At 34.6% G+C, this 24,633-nt stretch overlaps 1 pseudogene; it reads right to left on the bottom strand.

Annotated features, from left to right (window-relative positions):
• Window positions 1-666: 666 nt before the first annotated feature.
• LOC143636139 (protein ZINC INDUCED FACILITATOR-LIKE 1-like) lies at window positions 667-22,293 on the bottom strand (annotated as a pseudogene).
• Between the last annotated feature and the right edge of the window lie 2,340 nt (window positions 22,294-24,633).

Genomic DNA, 24,633 nt, shown 5'->3' with positions numbered 1-24,633 from the left:
TCTATTATGAAGGCCCAATGGGCTCAATATTACAAGGTCTCGGGTCCCAGCATACAACAGAAACCGACAAGCTAACAAGATACATCGTAAATAAAATAAACAAATACAAAAGACTATAGAACAAAACGGGGCATAACAATATGTTTGCCTATTTAAGGCTTTTTGATTATTCAATGAAAGTGTCCCAATCATTCTACTATTTCTCTTATTAATTAAATTGATCCAACAAATACAACATTGCCATGCATCTGTTTTGATTTAACATTTTACATTACATTTTTTTGGGGTGTGGGGGAAGAAGAAAAAGAGGATTGAAATTTATTACAGTCTCTAAAACTGATGCTTGTTTTACTTTACGGTAAACACTTATTTCGCATTTGCTACAATTGTTGTTAGTATGCGAAGTAAAGAAGACTCAATAAAATAAAAGAAATGAACCAGGAATAATAGAAGAATACTTTTTTGAGAAAAATGATTTGAGATTTGTACACTTAAAACCCCATTAAGCCTATGACAAAATGCATAACAAGTTGAGAACCACAACTTAAAACATAATTAATATAATACAACACAAAGCTAGAAGACCTGTATGTTTGACTTTATATAAAGTCAGCATAAAAGATGTTATTTTTGGCGATTAGAGCACCCAAAACATACAACCCTTGGATTCCTATAGGAAGACATCTTTTTGTGTATATATATTTTTGGGTTCAACTAGTAATGGTTTGAGATTAAAAATGGCTTAAAAGTCAGTAGAACTCCAATTCCTTCAATCACATTCAGTAAAAAAAATATCATCTGGTCGCCTGAAATTAATAAATTAATAAAATATAAACAAAACTACTTTACATCTAACTTGTTTAATAAACAAGTTGTCTTTGGGTCAATTTGTTAAACCTGTTTGATTAAATTGGTCATGTTTATGTTGACACGTGTAACACATTTACAATTGTTTATACCATGTGTACTAGTCGCCAGCAGTTAACTTGTTTTGATAAGTGGGTTAAACGTGTCGTGTTCATGTTACACTATTTCAACTATATCCTATTAGGGTTGATGTATATGACACAAAAAATAGCATTTTCATGTGAAGAGAATAATAAACCGAGTAAAAAGTACATACCAAGAAGAAATGTAGCATTTTGTCTCTTTTGGGACCATGACAAACTACAAACATAGAAAAGTTAGATATAATTTGATTTGATTTGGGTCTAATTTGATAATACGGTATGTAAATATGAGAGTATTAAATAGATGAGTACTCACAGTGCTCCACCACAAGCTGGACCAATGGCTTTGCAAAACGACTGCAAAGTCATGGCTATACCATTGGCTGCACCTCTTTGATGTGAATCCTGTTATTTATGTATACAATATTAATAACTTATGAGCCTGCATATGTTTTAAAAATAAAGAAAATAGCTTTGGAAGAACTAATATTACCACAGCTTTATTTTGCAGCAAGAGCGTGCCAGTTATGATGGACACCTTGTAAAAGTGTGAAAGTAAAGTTAAATGGCAACATGATGCATAAAACAATTGATCCATGAAAAACTTACTGATAAAACGTTCTTCACGATCGACGAAACATTTAATGTAAAAGTGAGCATGAAGCCTGATAATAACGCTATGTATGGATACGATGTGAGTAAAGGTATAGACAAAACTATTAGAATTATAAACATTATTAGGATATATTTTATTTGTAACATACTTATTAGTCTTGGGTTAAAATTGTATTTTAGAAGTTAGGTTAATTTGTTGCAGCCGTCAATTATTTTGTAACTGCCATAACGGTTATAGCAACGGTTAACCTTCTTGTTTTGTATAAATACTTGATCGATTCTCTGGTATCAACACCAAGATCGATCCTACGTTATTAATCAGAAAGTTTATATATTATAAATTCTTGTTGTTCATATAAATCGCATATACTGTGCTCTTTGATTTCCAAGAATCTGGTATCAGAGCCACGGTTATCTCCCTATCGAATCAACCCAATATGCACCAAATAAACTCTTTCTCATCATGATGCCTTGCCAACACTGCATTATCGAACAACGTAAGATCAAACACAGAAGGGGCAGAAGGAAGCAACAACGCTGTTATTTCTGCAAAGAACTTGGGCACTTCATCGCCTATTGTCCGATTAAAGAAGATCATAAGGCCAGGGAATTAATAAGTCAATCCTTAGATGTGGGAACCAGAAATCATTCCAACACTAAAAATTATCAGGAAGATTTGTTGGTTGCAGGTTCAGACAAAGGTTTATGGGCAAATATGTGGTACATGAGTTATACTATCAACCATCATAGATCGGGTAATTTATCAATGTCCAGTTTTATCAAAAGTTCTTATGGAATAGAAACATGTATTGAAGGGACATGGAAAATATTTATTAGGGGATTAGGAACGGCAAATGTTTAAGCAAAAAAAGAAACTTTATTTATCCCTAACGTTTTTTATGTTCCTAATGTTGACAAATATATCCTAAGTTATGATAAATTAATCCTTCAAGGGTATGTAGTAAAAGTTGACGGGTTCATTGGTCGTATATTTCAAATATTTAAAGGTCCAAACATTATAAATAGTCCGGATGATATAGAGGATAACCAAGGAAAAAGGCTTGTCTTGAATATAGAAAAGAAAGATAAGATTCAGGATTATGTTGATAAATGCAATAAGGATTATGAAAATTTCTTGAAGTTAGGGAAGGGAAAGTTTGTGAAGAAATATAATGGGAGTTCGTTAGAAAACTATATGGAGAACATAAGTCTTGATTGTGAAAAATTTAATTGAAATGAAGCAATCATACATGCCTTAGAATTTAGAACGTTTGATGATTGTGTTGCCCTCATAAATCTAATCGATGATTCGAAGTTTTTCGTTGAATATAAGGAACTTTTAAGAAACAAGTTCGAAATGATGATACATTGGTTCCTCAATGATCATCTTTCCTTAAATCGGCTAGTGCCACCATACAACAACCAAAACAAAAAGGTGGAGTTATTAGATCTATATATTGTTGTAAAAAGAGAAGGAGGACATGAGAGAGTGGATGAAAAAGGATTGTGGATAATGGTTGCAAAAGATATTGGCTTTCGAGTGGTATGAAGGACATGTTATGAAACTAATCTATGCAAAATATTTGGATGTATATGAGTTTGAATGCAGGTCATATACAAACAAAGAAGTAACAGGAAGGAGTCATAAAGAAAATGAAGATGTAAAAAAGCCACAAGCCTGGACAGAAAATTTGGAAAACAAAGACTATAACGGGTCAAATGAATCAGATGCAAATGTTGAGATAGATAGGAGACTAAAGGAATCACATGAATATGCTTTATTCATGGGAAATGATTGGATTGGAGCAAACAATATATTCAAGAAACGAAAGGAAGAACACAAGAAACGTAGAATAAACTTCAATGCTGCAAAGATAGCACTGGATGAAGCATTTCAAAGTCTACCAAAGAATAAGACCTTCCTTAAACCTAATTATGCTTAGGGGAGTGTATTTGAATTATAAACATTAATATATATTTTATTTTAACATACTTATTAATCTAGGGTTAAAATTGTATTTTAGAAGTTAGGTTAATTTATTGCAGCCATCAATTATTTTGTAACTGCCATAACGGTTATAGCAGCAGTTAACCTTCGTGTTGTGTATAAATACTTGATCGATTCTCTGGTATCAACACCAAGATCGATCCTACATTATTAATCATAAAGTTTATATATTATAAATTCTTGTTGTTCATATAAATCGCATATACTGTGCTCTTTGATTTCCAAGAAAAACCTACACGTACAAGAGATAGTTGTGTTAACTTAGTTAATTTGGTGTCTTTTGATTCTGAAAGCTAAACAAACTCTTCTTTTAAAAACTATGTATATGTATTTTACCTTTTCACAAAACTAAAATTGAATCACAAAGTACAATTATTATCATATGTTAAGAAGAATTTGTGAACAAGCGGTTTTAACTTTTAAAATCAAAGGAAAGACATCTAAGGAAAATTGCATACTCCTGAGATACGAGCTACATCGATGGGTCCACATATCTCTTGTGCAACGGGATACATTGAAGTTTGGAAAATAAGAAGGCCCACCCCTAAAAATAAGACTTATGTGATTAATATAAACCGTAAAATCATAAATTAAGGAATAAAACTTTATATTTAGATCTAATGCAACTTCAAAACTTAACCTGAGATAGACAGAACTGTGCCAACATCTTCAGTAGTATAGTTGAGCCCCCCTAAACTCTTAGGGCTCACATCCCATAAAGAGAAAACCTGTTAAACAAGAAAAACCGACACCATTTATAAATGTTTGATCATTAAGAACATGAGTTGCAATTAACAGACAGATTTTAGATCACCTCTGTGTAAGCCATGTCATGAAGCGAAAAATTGCCATAGATGATGACATAAGACATTAATGGCCAGTTTTTTAGGAGGCTTATAAAAGACGAATCATTGTTTTCAATTGTATTTTCCTCGGCATCAAAATCACATAAAGTAGACTCCAATGTTAGGGGTAATAAGAGAAGAACAAGAGAGATTTTGTGACAATTTTCTGGTTTATATTGAATTTCAAAAAAACTAGTTACAAAGAGGAAATGAAAGTACTGTGAATGAAAAAGTGATGATAAAAAACAAACTAGCCTATCACTTAAATAGATAAAAAAAAACTGTAAACAACCCACGTAGCATAGCATGAACTCCATGTTCTCTATTTACTCTTTCAAGTAACTTCCAACTACTTATCCCACTTTTTCGTACAACTTGTTTCCTAAGTCAACATTAATTTAACATTTCCCCCCCTAACGTTGACCTGGATCTTCATCCTCATCCATACCCAACAAAGCTCTCATTTCAAAAAACTTGACCCGACCCAATGCTTTGGTCAGTATATCAGCCTTCTGCAGATTCCCGCTCACATGTTCCACATGTACCTGCCCTCGTTCTACACATTCACGTATGTAATGGTACTTTGTGTCTATATGTTTACTACGCCCATGCAAAACAGGGTTTTTCATAAGAGAGATGGCCGACTCGTTAACAACTAACAGTTAACAACTTCAGGTTGATTACCCTTTAAATCGCCGACCAAATTTCTTAACCAAATGGCTTGACACGCTGCAGAAGTGGCAGCCATAAATTCTGCCTCACAAGAAGATAAGGCTACAGTTCGCTATTTCCCAAGTTATTAGATTACCTGAGTAATAGAACACCATACCACTTGTGCTTCTTCGATCATCCAAATCGGTTCCATTGCTACTGTCACAATTGTCACACCCTCAAAATCCACGAACGGAGTTTTACCGTCAGAGGGTGTGAACTGGCAGGATCGGAATCATTAGTTATAATCAAACCAAAGAAAAACGTTTAAATGAAAGTAAGTGCGCAAGCGTAAAACCTTAATTCAAAAGTTGCGTCACGCAGGACGACTTAAAACCAAATGTAACTGTTAAAATTAAGTTTGCAGAATAAAGATGTTTTCAATTAATGCATGCTCCTAAACCGCGCGCCCGCCTCGGCTACCTGAGAATAACATACTAAAAGTGTCAACACAAGGTTGGTGAGTTCACAAGTTAAATAAGATAAATCGTTTAGCGTTTTGCGTAACCTCGTTACGGCGTTTCAGTGTTGCGTAACCCCGTTACGACGTTTAAGTGTTGCGTAACCCCGTTACGACGTTTAAGTGTTTTGCATTACCAGATAGTGTTATGTCAAATTATATATCGATAGGTAGCTAATCTATACAACAAGTATCGCTAAGTGGTTCGCGACCGAAGCTGACTGTTTATCAAGTGCCCGTCACCAGGTCAATCCAGACCATGGTAAGTGTTAGCCAAAATTACACCCACTCAACCTCCAGTTGAGCTTAACGTCGGGTGGGGTTTGTCAAACCCAGTAGTACTACTCAACAATGACTCGCTATTCCAAATATTAACCGGTCCGATGTGTGGGACTTCAAATGTTACGTTTGCCGCTTAGCCCTTTACAAGTGATATATAATTTATAACAAAATCTTAAATATGCGTTTATCTCAGAAAATATGTTTATCGGAGTATGTTATCTCCCCCAAGTGAAAAACGTTTGAAAACAGTTCAAAGAGCGGGGTAAGTGAAACTCACTGTTTGCGAAGAATATCCCGATCTAGATCACCAAGTGATGTGCGTCGTAGAAACTCTCTAGCGTTCTAAATAACAAAGAGATTTTCTAAGTATCGGTACGTTTAACGAGTCTCTAGACTCGGCACATAATACCTATGCACGTAACAAATTTCGTGTTTCGTTTGTGAATCGTGTGTGACTTAAACAAGTACAATTGTGATACGATACATGAGTGAGCAATTACTTTCTTGTCACGTACTAATAATGTATACCACTAGCAATTTCTCCCCGTAAGGGCAATTTGGTCACATATAACAATTAACTAGCAATTATTCCCGTAAGGGCATTTTGGTCAACAAACAAAGACTAACTAACCATTATTCCCCATAAGGGCAATTTGGTCAATTCATGGCAATCAACTAGCAACTATTTCCCCGCAAGGGTATTTTGGTCAAAATACAACAATTTTATAAAAACTATCATATTTCATGCATTCCTACACAACTCAGCAGCTAGTTTCGTTATGACAGAATTTCTACTTGAAAGATTGCACTAGTTCACCGATTATAACGTCTCAATTAATTCACCAAAAATTACCACAGAAGCATACATATCTTAGGTTTCCATAACATATTTTATCTTATTTTTATTCCACATATTTTTCTTATAATGACCAAAACATTACAGCTAACTCATATCAGTCAGATTCATGTGCAACAGAATGTTATTTGCAATTCCCATTAAACGAAAAATCCAATAAATGCAAGACCACTTGGGTTTGGTTCCTAACTCAATGAGTCAACTTCCAGAAGTGGAACCAACCCAATTGGTCTCGTAGTTCATGAGATATAACATTTACAACATAACCTAACAGCAGGTCTAACAGCTCAGCTTTGCATCACGTTTTTGTAAAATCATAAAAGTATACTTCCACTTATCCAAAAATTACGAATTTATACTTTATAGAAACTAGACTCAACCTAGTTTACTGCAGTACCCACAATCTCAATCAATTTTCACGTTTACACTTCGTTACAGTCAGTTAAACATCTTATATACATTCTGTCCAGAATCTGTTCACATCAAAACTCAACATAATAACAATCTATGAACTATCATGCATCCATATAACCCTCTAGACACTATAACTACTATCCATGCATATCAATTACACCATACATACAAGATTAGGGTTTGTGTTTTAACTCAAATCAAAGACAACAATCAATCAAGCAACAACATCAATCTAGTTATCAATCCATTATCCAACTAACAACAATCATATTAATCACATACATACACATGATCGGCCGATTAGGGTTTACACACAACCCATTAAACATCAAAATTAAACAACAAAGAGGTAAGAGGTGATCAAGTATACCTTCCTAGCACCTAGTTCTTGGATTAATCTCTTGATTTGATGTGTATATGGGTGTGTTTGTGGACGGCAGCCGTGGAGAACAAGGAGAGAGAGCTCCGATCGGGGTTGTAGGTTTAGAATAATAATAGGTTAGGGTTTAGTTAAGGATATATTTATAATAATACAAGTTACACTCTAGCCCCTAATCTTTCAAGTGTTACATCTCTAGCCTAAACTAGTTGGTTCTTGTTTCTTGTTTAACATTCCACATAACAATCAAGTAACACACATATACCTAACAAATAATAATCACATAATTAGTGTTTTGACGTTTGTCGTTTATTTATCAATCGTTCGCGTCAACTCGTTTGCGTTTCGGTGCAAATCCCGAAAGACTACACATGTAGTAAGTGTTAAGCGTCATTTAAACCCTAGTTTAAATGTAATGAAGTGTGCGTTATAGATTCAACGATCTTAAAGTTTGAATTGACGGAGTTGAGTTAACGGGGTTAACCTGAAATTGACGATTATCACATCATTCCCATGTTAAAGAATTTTCGTCCCGAAAATTTGAGTCAAGTCGTGATGAGAGCCTGAAAAAGTAAGAAAAATTTTCAGTTTGTCATAACAATAACCCACAAGTTTTCCATCTCCACCTCTTATATACTTCAGCCCGTAATTAACAGTACCTTTCACGTACCTCAGAATCTGTTTGACTGCTGCAAGATGGCTTTCCTTTGGCTTCTCCATGTACCTACTGACCGCTCCAATCGGGAACCCGAGATCCGGCCTGGTGTGGATCAGATAACGAAGACTACCAATGAGGCTCCTTATTCAGTTGGGTACACATCTTTCCCGTCTTCATCTTTTGCCAAACTTATCTTGTACTCCATTGGCATTTTTGCCGGATTACAACCCCACATACCAGCCATCTGTAGGATCCGTTTGGCCTAACCCGACTGCTTTATCAAAATGCCATCCTCTTTCTGATCTACTTCAATACCTAGGTAGTAAGACAATCTACCCAAGTCACTCATATCAAACACCGTTTTCATTTTCTTCTTGAAATCATTGATCTTCTTCTCATCTGTTCCGGTCACAATTAGATCGTCGACGTAAACACCTACAATGAGAGTACACCTGTCAAAACCCATTTCTTTCAATACTTCATCCAACCGAACATTCCAAGCTCTCGGCGCTTGTCAAAGCCCAAACAACGCCTTTTTCAACTTATACACCATATTCTCCTTATTCCGGATCACAAACCCATCTGGCTGTCTCACATAAACTTCCTCATTTAGAACACCGTTTAGAAAGGCCGATTTGACATCTAGGTGATGAACAAAACAACCTTCCTTTGCTGCCATAGCCAGGAGTAAACGAATTGTTTCCATTCGCGCCACCGGTGCGTATACCTCATCAAAGTCGATTCCTTTCTTTTGCACGTACCCCTTTGCAACTAACCAAGCCTTGTGCTTGAGCACCTTACACTTTGCATCCTTTTTCGGCTTGAATACCCAATTTAGCCCAATTTTCTTGTGCCCGATGGCAATTCGACTAAGGACCAAGTTTCGTTTTTGTTGATTGAATTCAACTCAGTCTTCATGGCATCCAACCAATCTTGTTTTTCAGTGGCTTCTTTATAAGTGGTTGGTTCACCATCAACCAACAACAATTGAACAAGATTATCTTCTATAGGCTTGGTTTCTTCATATAAATCATTCAACGATCGAAACCCCCGAAGCGGTGTATGATCATAGGATGATCGTTCCACCGGGATGGTGTTGCTAGGGTTCGATGTTGAAAGAGACGGACTAATCTGTTCATCTAGAGAATCAATGAGAGGTGAGGGTGCAACATCATTACCTTCATCGTTATCATCGATTTTTTAAAATAACCTAAGTCATCAGTTGTTGCCTGGGCTTGTATGTTGACTTGAGCTACATTTGGCCCAATCTGCTCACTTTGGGCTTCAGTCCAAACCCATTGTCTCTTTTCATCAAATTTTACATCCCGTGACACACAAATTTTTCGTTTGTTAGGGTTGTACAAGCGATAAGCTTTACTCCCTTCCTCAACACCTAGATACACCATGGGAATACACCTGTCATCCAACTTTGAAGTTTGGTCAGAAGGTTTCTTTATGAACGCCACGCAACCAAACACTTTCAGATGATGAAGTGTTGGTTTTCTTCCCTTCCAACCTTCATATAGGGTCATACTTTTCACTGAATTTGTAGACATCCGATTAAGTAGATAAACAACATGTCACACCGCTTCCCCATAACACTTTCGGTATGCCATCAATCGCCCGATCGCTTCCTCGAACAACATCGAATCTATATCCGAACACTGTTCTATGGATGCAACCGATTGAAAATACTTCTCCAAAACCGAATCAAACAACTTTCTAACCAACACGTCTTCTTCAAGAGTCTCCCCAAGGCTACTGTACCTTGAGATCATCCCACTCAACTTCCCGGCGAACGCATCCATACTCTCTTCGTCCTTCATCTTTAACGAATCAAACTCCCTCTTGAGAGTATGTAACCGTGCTCGCTGCACTCTTTCGGCACCCAAGTACCGGGTTTTTAACGAGTCCCGGATTTCCTTTGCTGTCTTTTTCTTTGCCACCTGCAACAAGACATCCTCCGGGATCGCTTGAAAAACGAAGGCACGAGCGGTTTTATTCTTCTTTTCGTCATCTACTGTATCGACCGATGGCTCAATGGATTCCCACAGTCCTTGGGCATCCATCACAGCCTCCATCTTGATCGCCCATGTGGTGTAATTGCTCGCCGTTAACGTTGGGATTTGAAGGGATACAGAACTGGTTTCTTTGGGGGGTGTTGAGGTTGTAGCGACGGCTGACATGTTGTTGAATCTGAGATATTTTGGCACACGCGAACCTTGAACGCTCTGATACCAAATTTAGGGGTAATCAGAGAAGAACAAGAGAGATTTTGGGACAATTTTCTGGTTTATATTGAATTTCAAAAACAACTAGTTACAAAGAGGAAATGAAAGTATTGTGAATGAAAAAGTGATGATAGAAAACAAACTAGCTATCACTTAAATAGATAAAAAAAAACAAATTGTAAACAACCCACGTAGCATAGCATGAACTCCATGTTCTCCATTTACTCTTTCAAGTAACTTCCAACTACTTCTCCCACTTTCTCGTACAACTTGTTTCCTAAGTCAACATTAATTTAACATCCAAGTCATTCTATAAAAGTGTAATGTTTCCTGCAGTTTAAATTAAATTATAAAAAGTTCATGTTAAGAATTAAGGAAATGGTAATTAGGAAATTGTACGGGAAGCCAAAATGCACCGATGGTCACAAAAAGTGCAAAAATGGAGATACAAAGGCAAGGCAACAACTATGGAAATCTGCATCACAAGTCATAAGTAAATTGAATAAATAACTATAATATTTGGAAATAGTGTCATACTGTCAAGGAATCAAGAAGCAAGCAAAACGGTAACTTTACCTCCCAAATAAAGAATCCGGAGATTCTAGACTTGGAAAATTCTCTGCAAGGCTAAATATATAACAACACGAAAAGAATAAAAACATTAAAAGGCAATACTGATTATTATATTTACCCAAAAAACATATTATGTATAACATATACAAAAACTGTGCAAGGAAACCACCCAATGCTGGGCCAATGATTAATCCTATGCCCCATGATGTACTAACCTAAAGCAAGTGACACATGTTGGTATAAATCAAGATTGAAATACAATCGTGAATTGAATTAACATTATTGAATGCGTTCTTGTTGTGTTTACAACTATAACATGTCGATACACATATACTCACCAATCATTCTGAAATCAAGAGTAACTGCCTAAACCTATGCTAATGGATAATTGCGTAGTCTTGTTACATAACAAAAATTAATATTACTAATAATACTTATACGTACGTTCAAAATGATGTTTCATATATAGCATCAAATATGCGTTTCTGCTGAAGATATGTCAACGGATATCCAAGAGAGATTTGATAAAGAGAGTGCACCAAGAGCATATGAGTTGAAGCAAGCCAACAGCACAACTCAACAAAACCGTGTTTCGATTTCAGCCTATTACACCAAGGTCCGCTCAGTATGGGATGAAGTAGATTCTATGCTTCCCATACCACTATGCACTTGCAGTGCTTGTACCTACGGTCTTGGGCAGAAATTAAGTGACTTGAAGGACAAAGAGAGGTTGTATGAGTTCCTAATGGAGCTTGATAATGACTATTCGATAATAAGCGCTTAGATTCTCGCCACGAAACCCATACCTTCATTAGGAACTGCCTACCACCTTGTTGCAGAAGACGAGCAACAAAGTTTCATCACAACCATAAAGAAGACAATTGTCAATCTAACAGCCTTACAAGCATATGTTTCTGGGAAGCGTGATAAGAGCCATAAAAAAATAAGGTTGTACAGAAAGACTCTAAACAGACAGTTAGCGATCAGATTAAGCATTGCACATTTTGTGGTAGAGATGGGCACTACCAGAGACAGATGTTTCAAACGTATCAGTTTTCCAGAATGATGGCCTGGCAAAAGAGAGCAACGTGAATAAAATAAACCGAAGGCGGCGATGGTTGAAGCCGAACCAAGCCAGGTGCTAGGCCTAAACACCGATCACTATGAACAATTCACATATAAAATGCTTTTCTGGGAACAAAGAAATGGCGGGTAATGACTCGCTTTCTAAGGCTAATTAATGTAACAGCTGTAGTTGATAAAGGTGGGAAATGGATAATTGATTAAGGTGCCAGTGATCTCATAAAACTTATAATGAGCAAGTTTTATATAACAAGACGAAATCCAACATTAAACCACCGTCACAATTCTTACCAAGGATTCGATAGCAGTTGAAGGAATAGGTGATTGTACCTTTCCAAATCAAACTAGGATTAGATGGCTCCTACATGTCTAAATTTCAAACGCTAACTTGTTATCTGTTAGCAAATTATCCTAAGATCTCCTGTGTTAATAACTATTTTCCTGATTTTGTACGTTCATCCAGGATTTACGTGTGAGGACATTTGATTGGAACGGGTAGACACAAAGTTGGTTTATATGAGACGAAGACGAAGAGCAATAAGAGGAAAGCAAGAGTCTAATAGACACATGGCATAAAAGATGTGCGCACGCTTCAGATGATAAACTCTCACATGTTTTTCTAAAGAATTTTTCTTTTAAAACCAAAAACTCTTTTTGTTATGTGTGTTAAAGCCAAACATACAAGATTTAATAGCGGAAGCCGTAATCATCGTTAACATCATTAGTGAATTCGTGTTGTTCATGTTGTATGTGTGTGTAAACAAACAAAGCATGCAATCGAATTCTTGTATGAACGAATGGATATTTTATTGAATATCTTGGTGAATGATACATTAGTACAATAGACATATTTATACACAAGCAAAATGGCGGTTAACCGTTTATAAGGGTTATACAGCCAGCCGCCATATTCTATCTATCTATCTAATAATAACAATTATAACATAATAACAATATAACATAAGTATAATACTAAGTTTAATTTATCATCTAATACTATCCCCTAAATTAAACTATCTTCGTTAGTCTTTGGCAGATTCCTTTTATGCTTCATATAGGGCTTCTTTGCTTCTTTAAAATTAAGTCTTGTCTCCTTTTGGCTTAATCCATAAATGTTGCATAGTCCTCAAAAACTTTGTTTCTTGCAGTAGTGTGATTTCCATCCAACCTTTTGCTTGAAATAATGGATGCATGATCCTTTTCCATAAGTTTGTAGATCTTGATTAAGTACCCTCGTATTCGACATTGTTGTTCTTCCCATGTGTTTATTTTAATGATGACCACCTTATAACCTTCGTCTTTATATATGGTCTCACATTGAATAAAAACATTCATTGTATCCCATATAGAAGCGATAACTTCATCCTTAAATTTGATAAGACGTATTATGAATTGTATGCCCCGGTTTTCGATAACAAAAATGTCTTTGTGGTTCCACTGTTTCTTGGTCGATTCTTGATCTTCTTGATTTCCGGAAATTTTCGTAACCAGGATCACTAAATTTCCTTTTTGTCACAAAGTGTCTTCCTTTTGTCACTTTAGCCTTTAATCTTTTGTCGCTAAAGTTTGTCACAAAATCTGATTTTGTTTTTCTTTTCTGTCGATGCAATGTTTCTTTTTCAATTGGTTGTAGTCTATCCTTTATATGAATTTCCATATCTTCTTTGAAGAACAAAGCATCGCGATTCTTATCGTTTGATTCCTTTATCGTTGTCAGTGACCGGTTGCGTTGGTCCCTTGATTTCTTTAGGCATGCAATACTCCGTGCATGATAATCTTTTTGTTCTTCGTCATCGCTGCATGTTCTTTTCTGGTGTCGTTGATAACCCACCAATTTCTCTTTCGATTCCGTATTCATATCGTCGTTTTGATCATCATAATCATCCTTGCTTTTGTCACATTCTATTATCTTTAACTCATCAATCCGTCCAGGTTCAGATGTTTCACCGTCGGAATGTTCCATTATCATTAATTCCTTTTCCAATTCTAAGATTGCAATTTCTTGTCTCAATTTTGCAATCGCGCGTGATCGCGGGGTTATACGATCGGGATCATTGTTGATTTCTCGCCCGTATTCGTATCCGCGTTTTACCGTCTTCATTCTTTTCTTCCCAAGATCATGTAAATTTGATCTTTTCTGTTCAATTTCCGACCGTGGCTCTGATACCACTTTAATAGCGGAAGCCGTAATCATCGTTAACATCATTAGTGAATTCGTGTTGTTCATGTTGTATGTGTGTGTAAACAAACAAAGCATGCAATCGAATTCTTATATGAACGAATGGATATTTTATTGAATATCTTGGTGAATGATACATTAGTACAATAGACATATTTATACACAAGCAAAATGGCGGTTAACCGTTTATAACGGTTATACAGCCAACCGCCATATTCTATCTATCTATCTAATAATAACATAATAACAATATAACATAAGTATAATACTAAGTTTAATTTATCATCTAAAAAGATTATGATTTCTTGTTAGTATTACTAAAAATTTTGTTATTGTTTTGAGTTATTGCAATCCAATGTTTTAGGAAAATACTAACACCTTCCTATTCATGCGGGGGTACTAATTTCTAACAATGGTGGATGAGTTTAGTAAGGGGTTTTGGTTTTTCTAACATCCAACCCCTATCACAAATATTGTTTGCTTTGCAACGGTGGACAACATCCAGGAAATCACGCATTTGTTTTTTTGGTTGCTACGTTAGAAACTTCCCGATAGGTCAATCATTCTGGTACTGCTCCACCTTAGCACACTTAACCATGGTCTATAAAGTTTCATGTGCTTCATAGCCAGCTAACCCAAAATGCATCGATGATTTAAGAGACATGACATTCGTTATGAATCAAGAATCTCTTTTTTCTACGACTGATGTCACGGACCTCATCACAAAGAAGGTTAATCAAATTAAATGAATGTACCGTTCAAACGACAGCCATTCAACATTCGCCAGTTGAAATGGCAAAACTCTAATTTAAATTATTAAATTTTTACCTGTTTTTTATTACTAATAAATTAAAATTTTTAAAATATGTTTACCTATAGTGGGTGTTCTCTAGTACTCAAGGAATGGAGATGAGAGGACGGCCTAGTGATACGTTAGTAATCCAAATTAGTCAATAACAAAACAAGAAATTAATATGATTTTTATTCTCAATAATAAAGAACAAGTTTATAAAAAAGTATATGTATATTTTAGTATTTATTAAAATATTTTTAAAATTAATATTTGCCATTTGAAATGGCTAGAGTGAATAGTGTGTGGTCAAAAGATTGTATAAAAAAATGTGCCAGTCATCAAATCAGCCAAGGTAGTGTTCACTCTTGCCAGTTCAAACGGCGAATGTCGTAAACTATTAGCACTTGTCATTTCAAATGACGCATGTCTGCAAAGGTTTGAAAACACCATAGGAGTAGGCTATGTCGGTCCGTCGGTCAAACCAGCGAAAGAGAAAGTAGTGGAATCCATCATTTGAAATGGCGGGACACCATATGAGAGTTTCCTATTTAAACTTTTTTTCTCAAATTGAACAAATAAATGACCACAATGGGCAAGGGTGTTCGACGAGCTAATTAGGCCTAGTATCTTTATGATTTAACATCCCTTTACCTTACAAGATCAAACTCACATTGGGCCGAACAATACTGATTGTTCGCTAGTTTATGAGGATGAGTTGTCTTCTTTCAATAAAAGGAAACATGTTGTGGGACTTGAAATTCCAAATCAACAAACTGGTCACTACAAAATATTAACCGAAAATGTTGAAGTAGAAGAGCAAGTGGAGACAGAAACTAATTACTTTGAAACAAATGAGCTAATTAGATAAAAGAGAACCAAGGTTCGACCCAAACTTGTGGATGATTATGTGATAAAGCTCCCTCGTCAATAGACCATGCTATCCCCGCACTACAAAAAATTGACCTAAGGCAACCTTTATATCACAAAAAAAAGGGTTGCACTTGAAAGAAACAGTTGCATTATCTAACAAAAAGGTTGCACTAGGTCTAATGCAACTTTTTTTGTGAAATAAAGGTTGCCATAGACCAATTTTTTTGTAGTGCCGCTTACAATCCATAGTCCTCAACTATATATTCTATGGCTAAGTGTATGTTTCTAATGATAGTTTTCTGAAACTCACAAAACTTTTGTAGGATGGCCATCTCTTCAAATTATGAACCCGAGTTATTTAGCCAAGCTATGAAGTGTGAAAAAGTGGAAGGAGGCAACGAAGAAGAAATCGAAGCCCTCGAAGAAATGGAACGTCGTACTTTGAAGAATTACCAAACGGGAAATGTGCTATTGACTCAAATTTGGTTTCAAAGACAAAATACAAACCCAATGGCGAGATTGAACGTTACAATGCTCGACTCGTTGTAAAGGGTTGCACGAGAATAGAAGGTATCGACTTTCATGGTACCTTTGCACTGATAACTAAGCCCGTCACTTTTAAAACCTTGATTGTAGTAGCAATGAAAAGGAGTGGTTTATTCAACAACTTGACGTTAGTAATACCTTTTCTACATGGAAACTTAGAAGAAGAGGTTCACATGAAGATTACCCAAGATTTTTTCACAACAAATGAATCGAGAGTATGTAAACTAAAGAAGTTGACATGTAGTCTAATGCTAGCCCCCAAGAATTAGTACCAAAGATTCATTGTTTCTCTTGTCAACATTGGTTTCAAACAATCCAATGTAGATCATTCGCTATTCAAATACATGAAATGTGACACCTTTGTTGCAGCTCTCATATATGTTGATGACCGTGTGATCATCACCTGGAATGATCACAAAAAAAAATATAATACACTAAAGTATTTTTGGGAATTGAAGTTGCTCGAACAAAAGATGGCTTAGTAATAAGTCAAAAGAAAATATACTCTTTAACATTTTAGTAGATTGCGGTATGCTTGGCTGTAGATGTAACAATCCAAAATGTGTGATTGAGAATGTGAACCATGGGAAAGTGAGTTTGTCTCACATTGGTGAAATGGAAAATGACTTGTTCCACATTGATAGAATGATTAACTTGTGAGCTCTTTATTGGGAGGACGGCTCACAAGAAGATATTCTTTTATAGCAAGACACATTCAATGGCATTAACGAGAGTGAGGAGCACCGACGCGCATGGGCACGGGCACGAGCGATGTGCGCAATGTGGCGCTTTGATGGCACAATTTGCATTTCGCATCACCAAGAGCCACTTGAGAACAACCTTAGTATTTTTGCGGAGTGGGACCAGGTCATGACAAGTGTCAAGCCAATTGGTAAGTCAATTATGTCGCGCTACGCGATGGATAAATACAAAGCTCTTTGCGATACACGAAGGCAGTCTTCGCGCTATGCGACGGTTACTCAATTGACCCATCGCGCTACATGACGTGCTGGCTATGCATCTGTGACATGTTGCATGCCACGTTTCAAGCCGCGTGGCATAGCTAAGGCTGACTCGGCAAGGTTATAAAGCCATCACTATGCAATGGCCTCCTTTTTAGGTTGTCGCGATACGCGACTAATCCCTCGGTCAGCTATAAAAAGGAGGTAATCAGGGCATTGTTTCGTCGCTCATTCCTTACACTCTATCTCTTTTTCTCTTATATAGTGTGGGTATAATACCACTAGTAGCTGTAATGATACCATGCCCGATTGATCGAGACTTTGATACATGAATCCAAATCTCTACCTAAACAAGGTTAGACTTTGTTACATCGTGTAAAGTTTTCAATCTCGTGATTAAGCATTTCAGTTTATATTGATAAGTACTACAATATATTAAATTAGGTGCTTAACACCAGGAAACTCGTAATTTGTAAACTTATAAGCTGAGATATTCAATTTTTTGTACAACTCACAATTTTGTGAGATGACAATTTTCCAAACCTATGATTGAGATTTTTAAACCCCTATAACTCATGATAGAGTATAACAGTCCAAATGTTTTCAAAATTTTGCAAATGGTTTTCATCATTACAGTGATTAAAATATTGTAGAATCAATGGGTGGTTACTACTGGTATTGTGTGGTTTTGTATACAATTTTTACTTATTCGTTACTTATTGGACAAAGAGTTAGCCAATAAGTAATATGACCATAGTCACATACTGTCGAGTGACAAGTACCCTTTTGGTTATTTGTAAGTAAGAAAATGTAATAACATCTGTTGTATTGTAAAAATGTTTCACTTTCAAGTGAATGTACTCACTGGCATTTCCCGTGCATCAAATACTTTTTAAACGTGTTTCAGATGACTTGTTGTGAAAGAAACATGAACGGTGCCACACGGCACCTCACCTTAAATAAGTGGTTTGTCACCAGAGTAAAGAAATATGTTTTGTAAATTGGGGTTTATCCCTATAAAACATATGCTTGTATAAAAATGGGTATTTGATGTATATGAATTTATACATCTTTTCAGCACTAAATTATCCCTATATAAGCGTAATATCGGCAAATATATTAGAATAAATAACCACTAATGTTTATGATTTCTATCTACAGGTAAATACAGCCCTAATGAATAAAAGGAGCTGATATACGAAGAAAAATGGAGATAAATGATGAAAAAGACTCAACACGCCACATGGTGAATCAAGACATGGCCATGCCTAGAGCATATGAAGTAAAGACAAAAATCAAGAAGCCAAAACATGGTCATGTTAACCTAGTGACACCCATTTTATCAAGAACAAGAGAAAAAGACAAAATAGAATATTCTGAAGTAAAACACGGCCATGCCTTCCCAAAACACCGCCATGCCTTCATTACAAGAGAAAATAACAAAATTGGATGAAATTTGGACTGTTGTGGACTCAACACGGTTGTGCCTTTCTTAACATAGTCGTGTTAACCCATGTTGTACGAACTGATGATGAAGTATTTAATGGAGCAGGACAAAAAAAAGTCACCACGCCCTTGTTATGCTCAACACGGTCGTTCTAAGGACACCAGGACAGCCTACAAATTGAATGTTCATCTCCTTCGTTCAATACACCTTTCTGCCTCATTAACTCCACTTCAACCACCTCTTTTCACCGCCATTAATAAGGAAATTAATCTCATCCATCCAACCCTTGAATATTAAGAAGATTAAGCTCTTGGAAGAAGTCATTAACATCAAAGATTAGTCACCCAAGTTGGTTAGGTTGTTTCAATTTGATCATGTTTGTATCTATTACTTTGATTATTAACATTATGTTTATTATTGGCTAAACTTTCATAGTATCATCTTGGTTATTAATGAATCTTTAGTAAAGTTCAATAATCATAGTTAACATGTGATCGGTTTTAATTTGTAATGGTTATGTAACAACCACCACTTGATGAAAAATGTTAAAATACTCTTAAAAGATACCCCAAGTGCCAAGCTTGACGATAAGCAGAGAAACTGTTAGTCTTGCGAAGCCTTGGTGAACCCTAAAATAGACACCAAGTACTGAACTTGACGATAATCCGGGAACTGCCACTCTTGTAAGGGCTTGGTTGTTAAATTAAGAATCTTTAAATGAGCCGCCAAGTTACAAGGTTGAGGTTAAGTCGAGAAATCACCATTCTTGTAAGGGCTTGGTCGGGAAAAAAACATGAATCATAATATTGACATGGACCAAGTGGAATATTTGTAGTAGTTAGTCATTTTAAATGGGACTTATCAACAATGTTTGTGGAGAGGGATTGTTGATATTCACCCACTTAATTCGGTTAATTACTCGTTGAATGAGTGTGCAACATAACCTATTTTAACACCTCTTGGATGGTTATTACATGAGTTCTATAATTGTCCAAGAGTTGTGTGGATTAAGATTTGGTAATTCAAGGTTAATCCATTACAACTTAACTAATATTAATTGATATTTTAAGTATAATACAAAGTTTATTTTCACTAAAGTATCAATGACAATTCACTTAGTAATTTAAGGGATTGTCTCATCTTTAAAGTGAGTTATCTTATTAATATTTATCATAAACCACGCACTTACATAAAATGATGTTTTAGTGGAGGTCATGAAGTTATGCTTATCTCTTTCTTTAATTATCAAGGAATAACATGACTTAGGAATAAGGTGTTATTCCCACATTTAATCACTATAGCACGCTAGTATCACATGTTTACTAATTCATTTTTAAAGTGAAGTTAAGAAGAGTTTAAACCAAGATAATACACTTTAATATTTGATCTTTTGTCTAAAAATATTAAAGCCCAAAAATATTGTCTTTTAATTTATGTTTTTAATTTCTGCCTAAACTTGCATATCAAAACCAATACTATTATGATATTCACTTCCGGTTGGAATACAACGATTTAGTAGTAAAAATCAAACAAGTGTGTCCATGGATCGATACTTGGTTCTAGCCTATACTTTATTACATACACAATAGGTATACTTGCCTATTTATGTGTGGTTTAGTTAAGATAATAATCATTTAATAAATTTAAAACTAGACATTGTGTGAACAAAGCTTTGAAAAACTTAACACTTTTTCTACTATATCCGCATTGCATCAGTATTATCCCCAGTTTATGAAAAAAGAATCACAATCTTTTTACACTCTGGTAATTTTTCTAAACTACGGTCCTAATGAATTTTTCCGCTGCCAAATAATTTAATCAACATCGATACCACAGCTCACATTCGTGGCCCTGCCCGGGAAGATGATTAAGAAACTCATGTTGATGCGCACAAGTTTCGAAGGTTGATAGGTAGACTTCTCTACCGTTTTTTTAACGAAGGAGAATCTCTGTGCGAACCTACCCTTTCCGGAGCTACGTTCAAGGTCGACTCCTCGACCGCTATGAGACCATACCCTGCTGATGTGCGGAAACCAGATGGAATCCATAAACCCTCGCCCAACGGCGGGTTCAAACGGAACTAAAACCCTAATTCGTTCATTCACCTAGATGCCCATGGAAATGGCTCAAGTGGGAATCAAATATGTGTCTCCAATCTCAATCAACCGCGAGACCCAGTTGCTTTTCCGGAGGGTTTGGCGAGGGTGTGCAAACCATCTTACCATTAGAACCACACAAGACTTGATATCTCTTATTCTGTGAACATCTTGAGTCAACTCGTTATTGACTCGAGACAGACACACGTGGATGTTGCCACTCATGTTCCGAGATACCTTAAAACGTTATCAATGAATCCTTCTTTCTATGGAAGAAGGAACGAACTTTACTATCTATTGTAACTTAGGTTGGCTTGGTTGTCCTCTTATTAGGCGGTCAAGAACCGGCTACTTACTCGTGTTGGGTGGTGTGCCGGTTTCATGGTAACTAAAGAAACAATCAGTCATTTCTCGCTCATCATCGGAAGCTGAATATTATGCCATGGCGATCAGCGTGAGTGAAATCTTATTAACGAGATGGCTCATAACAGAATTTGGGTCTCCTGATTTGCGGCACCTCTTTCTTGTGATATTCTTGCACCCATCATATTGACAACCTTTGTTTGCATGAAGGGACAACATGTTATTTTGTTAGAGAAAGGGTGAAGCCAATAGTAGTGTGTCTCATTCACATTGACACATAATTACATATTGCTAATTTATTGACTACACCCCTTGGTGCGTTACAATTTTATAACCTTCTTGACAAGCTAGGCATTTGTAACTACCTACATGAGTACTAGAGGGAGTATTGGATATTATTTTTGGATCACGTTTACTTCCTTAGCTCATTGTAAACATCATAGTTTTTTACCATTCTATCGTTATATATCCTTTTAATCCTAAAATATCAAAATTATCAATATTACGAAATATCAAAATAAAAAGGAGTCGTTGCTTACTGCCGATAATCCTAAAGCTTGATGTTCTTCCGGGAAAATTTCACATGCATACGCCTGTTTGCCAACATGTAAGGGAACAAATCAGATACTAAAATCTAAACATATATACTACAAAATGTAAGATAAGGAATGCACCTTTATCGTTCCGAGTAACCCACTTAAAATGCCAAGAAGAAACCTTGTAACAATAGCCATCCAATAGTTGACACTAATACCGAAAAGTGTGTTGAAAATAACCCTGAAAGAATATGAATATTTAGGAGGACAAAAGGTTGAGATGCACAAAGTGGTTTCAAACAGCTACAAGTGAAAGTAGTTACTCACACCGATGATGTGCTTTCAAGAATAATTGGTTTTCGACCATATCGATCAGCCACTACTCCCAGAAGATGGATGTCAGTGCCCTTCCAACCATATATGCCGACCCTTCATAAATTGTAACTATTATATACTATACATATTACGGGTAAAGTTAAAATACAAACGACAACAAAAATGAGAAGGGTGAGAAGAAATCTAGTTCATTGGTCTTACTAGATTAGTATTCGTGTTACACACGATGGAAAATATTTAAAAACATAATATATATATATATATATATATAACATCACATAAATATAAATTTAATGAAATGCAAATGTTATACGTATAAATACATGATAATTTTACATGAATTATAAGACATCATAACTTATATAAATCAAATACAAAGACTAACAAAGATAAATGAAAATTTAAAAGATTTTATAACTTACACCATCGTACAATATTAAGCAAACAAAGGAAATTAGTCTCCAAATCAATAAAATAATTCTACAATGTCGATTCAACAAAGCTTCTATCTCAATTTTGATTCAAAAAATAAACTCTATCTAAGACATTTGTTACGCACCAATAACTGTAATGTTTATTACTCTAAGATAATACCCGTGTTTACACATTAATTAAAAACATTTATTACACATCAATGTTAAAAGATGAACAATATCTAACACATTTCTTTTTATAAGTATATTATAAAATTACGTTACAAAACAAATTATTATGACAATCAAAATCCTAAATTTGGTCTTTCATAATACTATATTAATTGATATTTAAAATAAAGTCTTAATCAATATTCAATAGATGACTATTAAAGAAACTTTATAATAGATGATGTATATAAATATGGTTGATGACTATTAAAAAAACTTTATAATTAATTTTATTTAAACGAATATAATTTAAAAGTTACAAATAATTTTATTTCTAGTTAGAAATAAGTTATTGATATAGTTTTGATAACATAATTAAAAGTGCAACATTTACTAAATAGATAATTAATTAATACAAGTCAATTTTTTAAGTAATTTTATTTAATATAACGATAACTTTGGTAATACGGTTATTATTGATATAAAATGAACAAATGAAAGTTTAATATATTTAAGCGAACGATTATTATTGATATAATCGTTATTATTGATATCTAGATTAGAGCCCGTGTTACACACAGTTGAAAATATAAAACAATAACATAAGAACTTATAAAAAATATGCTTAATTTGTTCAAACCTAGGTCAGAGTTTCAAATCCATAATAATCCAGCTACTATTTGAACTAACAATATACCAAAACATATTTATAATCTAATAATACAAAATAACAATATGGTACCGAACTACTAATTAAAAGTAAACTATAACCCACAACCTTCATCTCCTTAAAAACAATATGAAATTTGAAATGAATGATCAACTTTATATTGTGAGTCTCTAGGATTTGCTTGGCTGTTGCAAATTCGAATTATTTCTAACAAAGGTCAAGCTATATATATATATATATATATATATATATATATATATGGTTGGTATCATTTAAGAACTCTAAAAAAGTTAAGAACTCTTAGGAACCCTTTACAACCAAACATTTTTTTAATTTTTTTTATATATTAACATTATTTAAGAGTAGTTTTATCATATTTTATATAAATTTTTTTGATTACATATATTCATCACAAGTTTACATGTATGTAAAATTTATGTACTAACAAATTTACATAGGTGTCAAACAAAACAAAGATTTATATACAAACTAATTTTTAAAATTGTAATTATAGATATAGATATAAAAATGATAAAACTAATCACAAAGAACATTAATATACAAATTTTTTATATAAAACGTTAGTTTTCAAGGGTTCCTTCAAGTTCTTAAATAATTTTACAGTTCTGTAATGATATTCATCATATATATATATATATATATATATATAGTTACTAAATTACCATCTTGAAAAAAAATCCACTTTTGAATTAAATAACCTAGTGAGTGACCCGTGTAACACATGAGCGGGAATTATAGAAAACGTAAAATATACATATATGTTTTAAATTAAAACGAATTGTAAATGTTATATTTATAAGAACGGATTATTTTAGATGAATTACAAGGTATTACATGATGAATATTAATTAAACGGTAATTGCATTATTTGAAATTAAAAGTAAAACTCCAATGTACAATTAATATGTTATAAACAAAATGGATTCATATGTTATAAACAATTACAAAAGTTTAAATAAACATACATATTATAATTATAACATAAAAAATGATTCATAAGATTTTGTTTCCAATGTGTTTCTGTTTTGAAATGAAAGTACGAAATAATTCGTAGTAGTTGTAGAGATTATAATTTTGGATTTAAAATTGAAATTGATTGGAAAATAATTTTGAATTTCGGTTTGTTAATATTAACAAAATTGTAACTTAGAATTGACTGGTCAAG

This window comes from Bidens hawaiensis, unplaced genomic scaffold (assembly GCF_021521415.1).
Source record: "Bidens hawaiensis isolate Kalapana, Puna unplaced genomic scaffold, B.hawaiensis_p1.1 tig00007800_1, whole genome shotgun sequence".
Classification (NCBI taxonomy): domain Eukaryota; kingdom Viridiplantae; phylum Streptophyta; class Magnoliopsida; order Asterales; family Asteraceae; genus Bidens; species Bidens hawaiensis.
The sequence above is the reverse complement of the archived record's forward strand: the minus strand, read 5'-3'. Positions and strand labels throughout refer to the sequence as shown.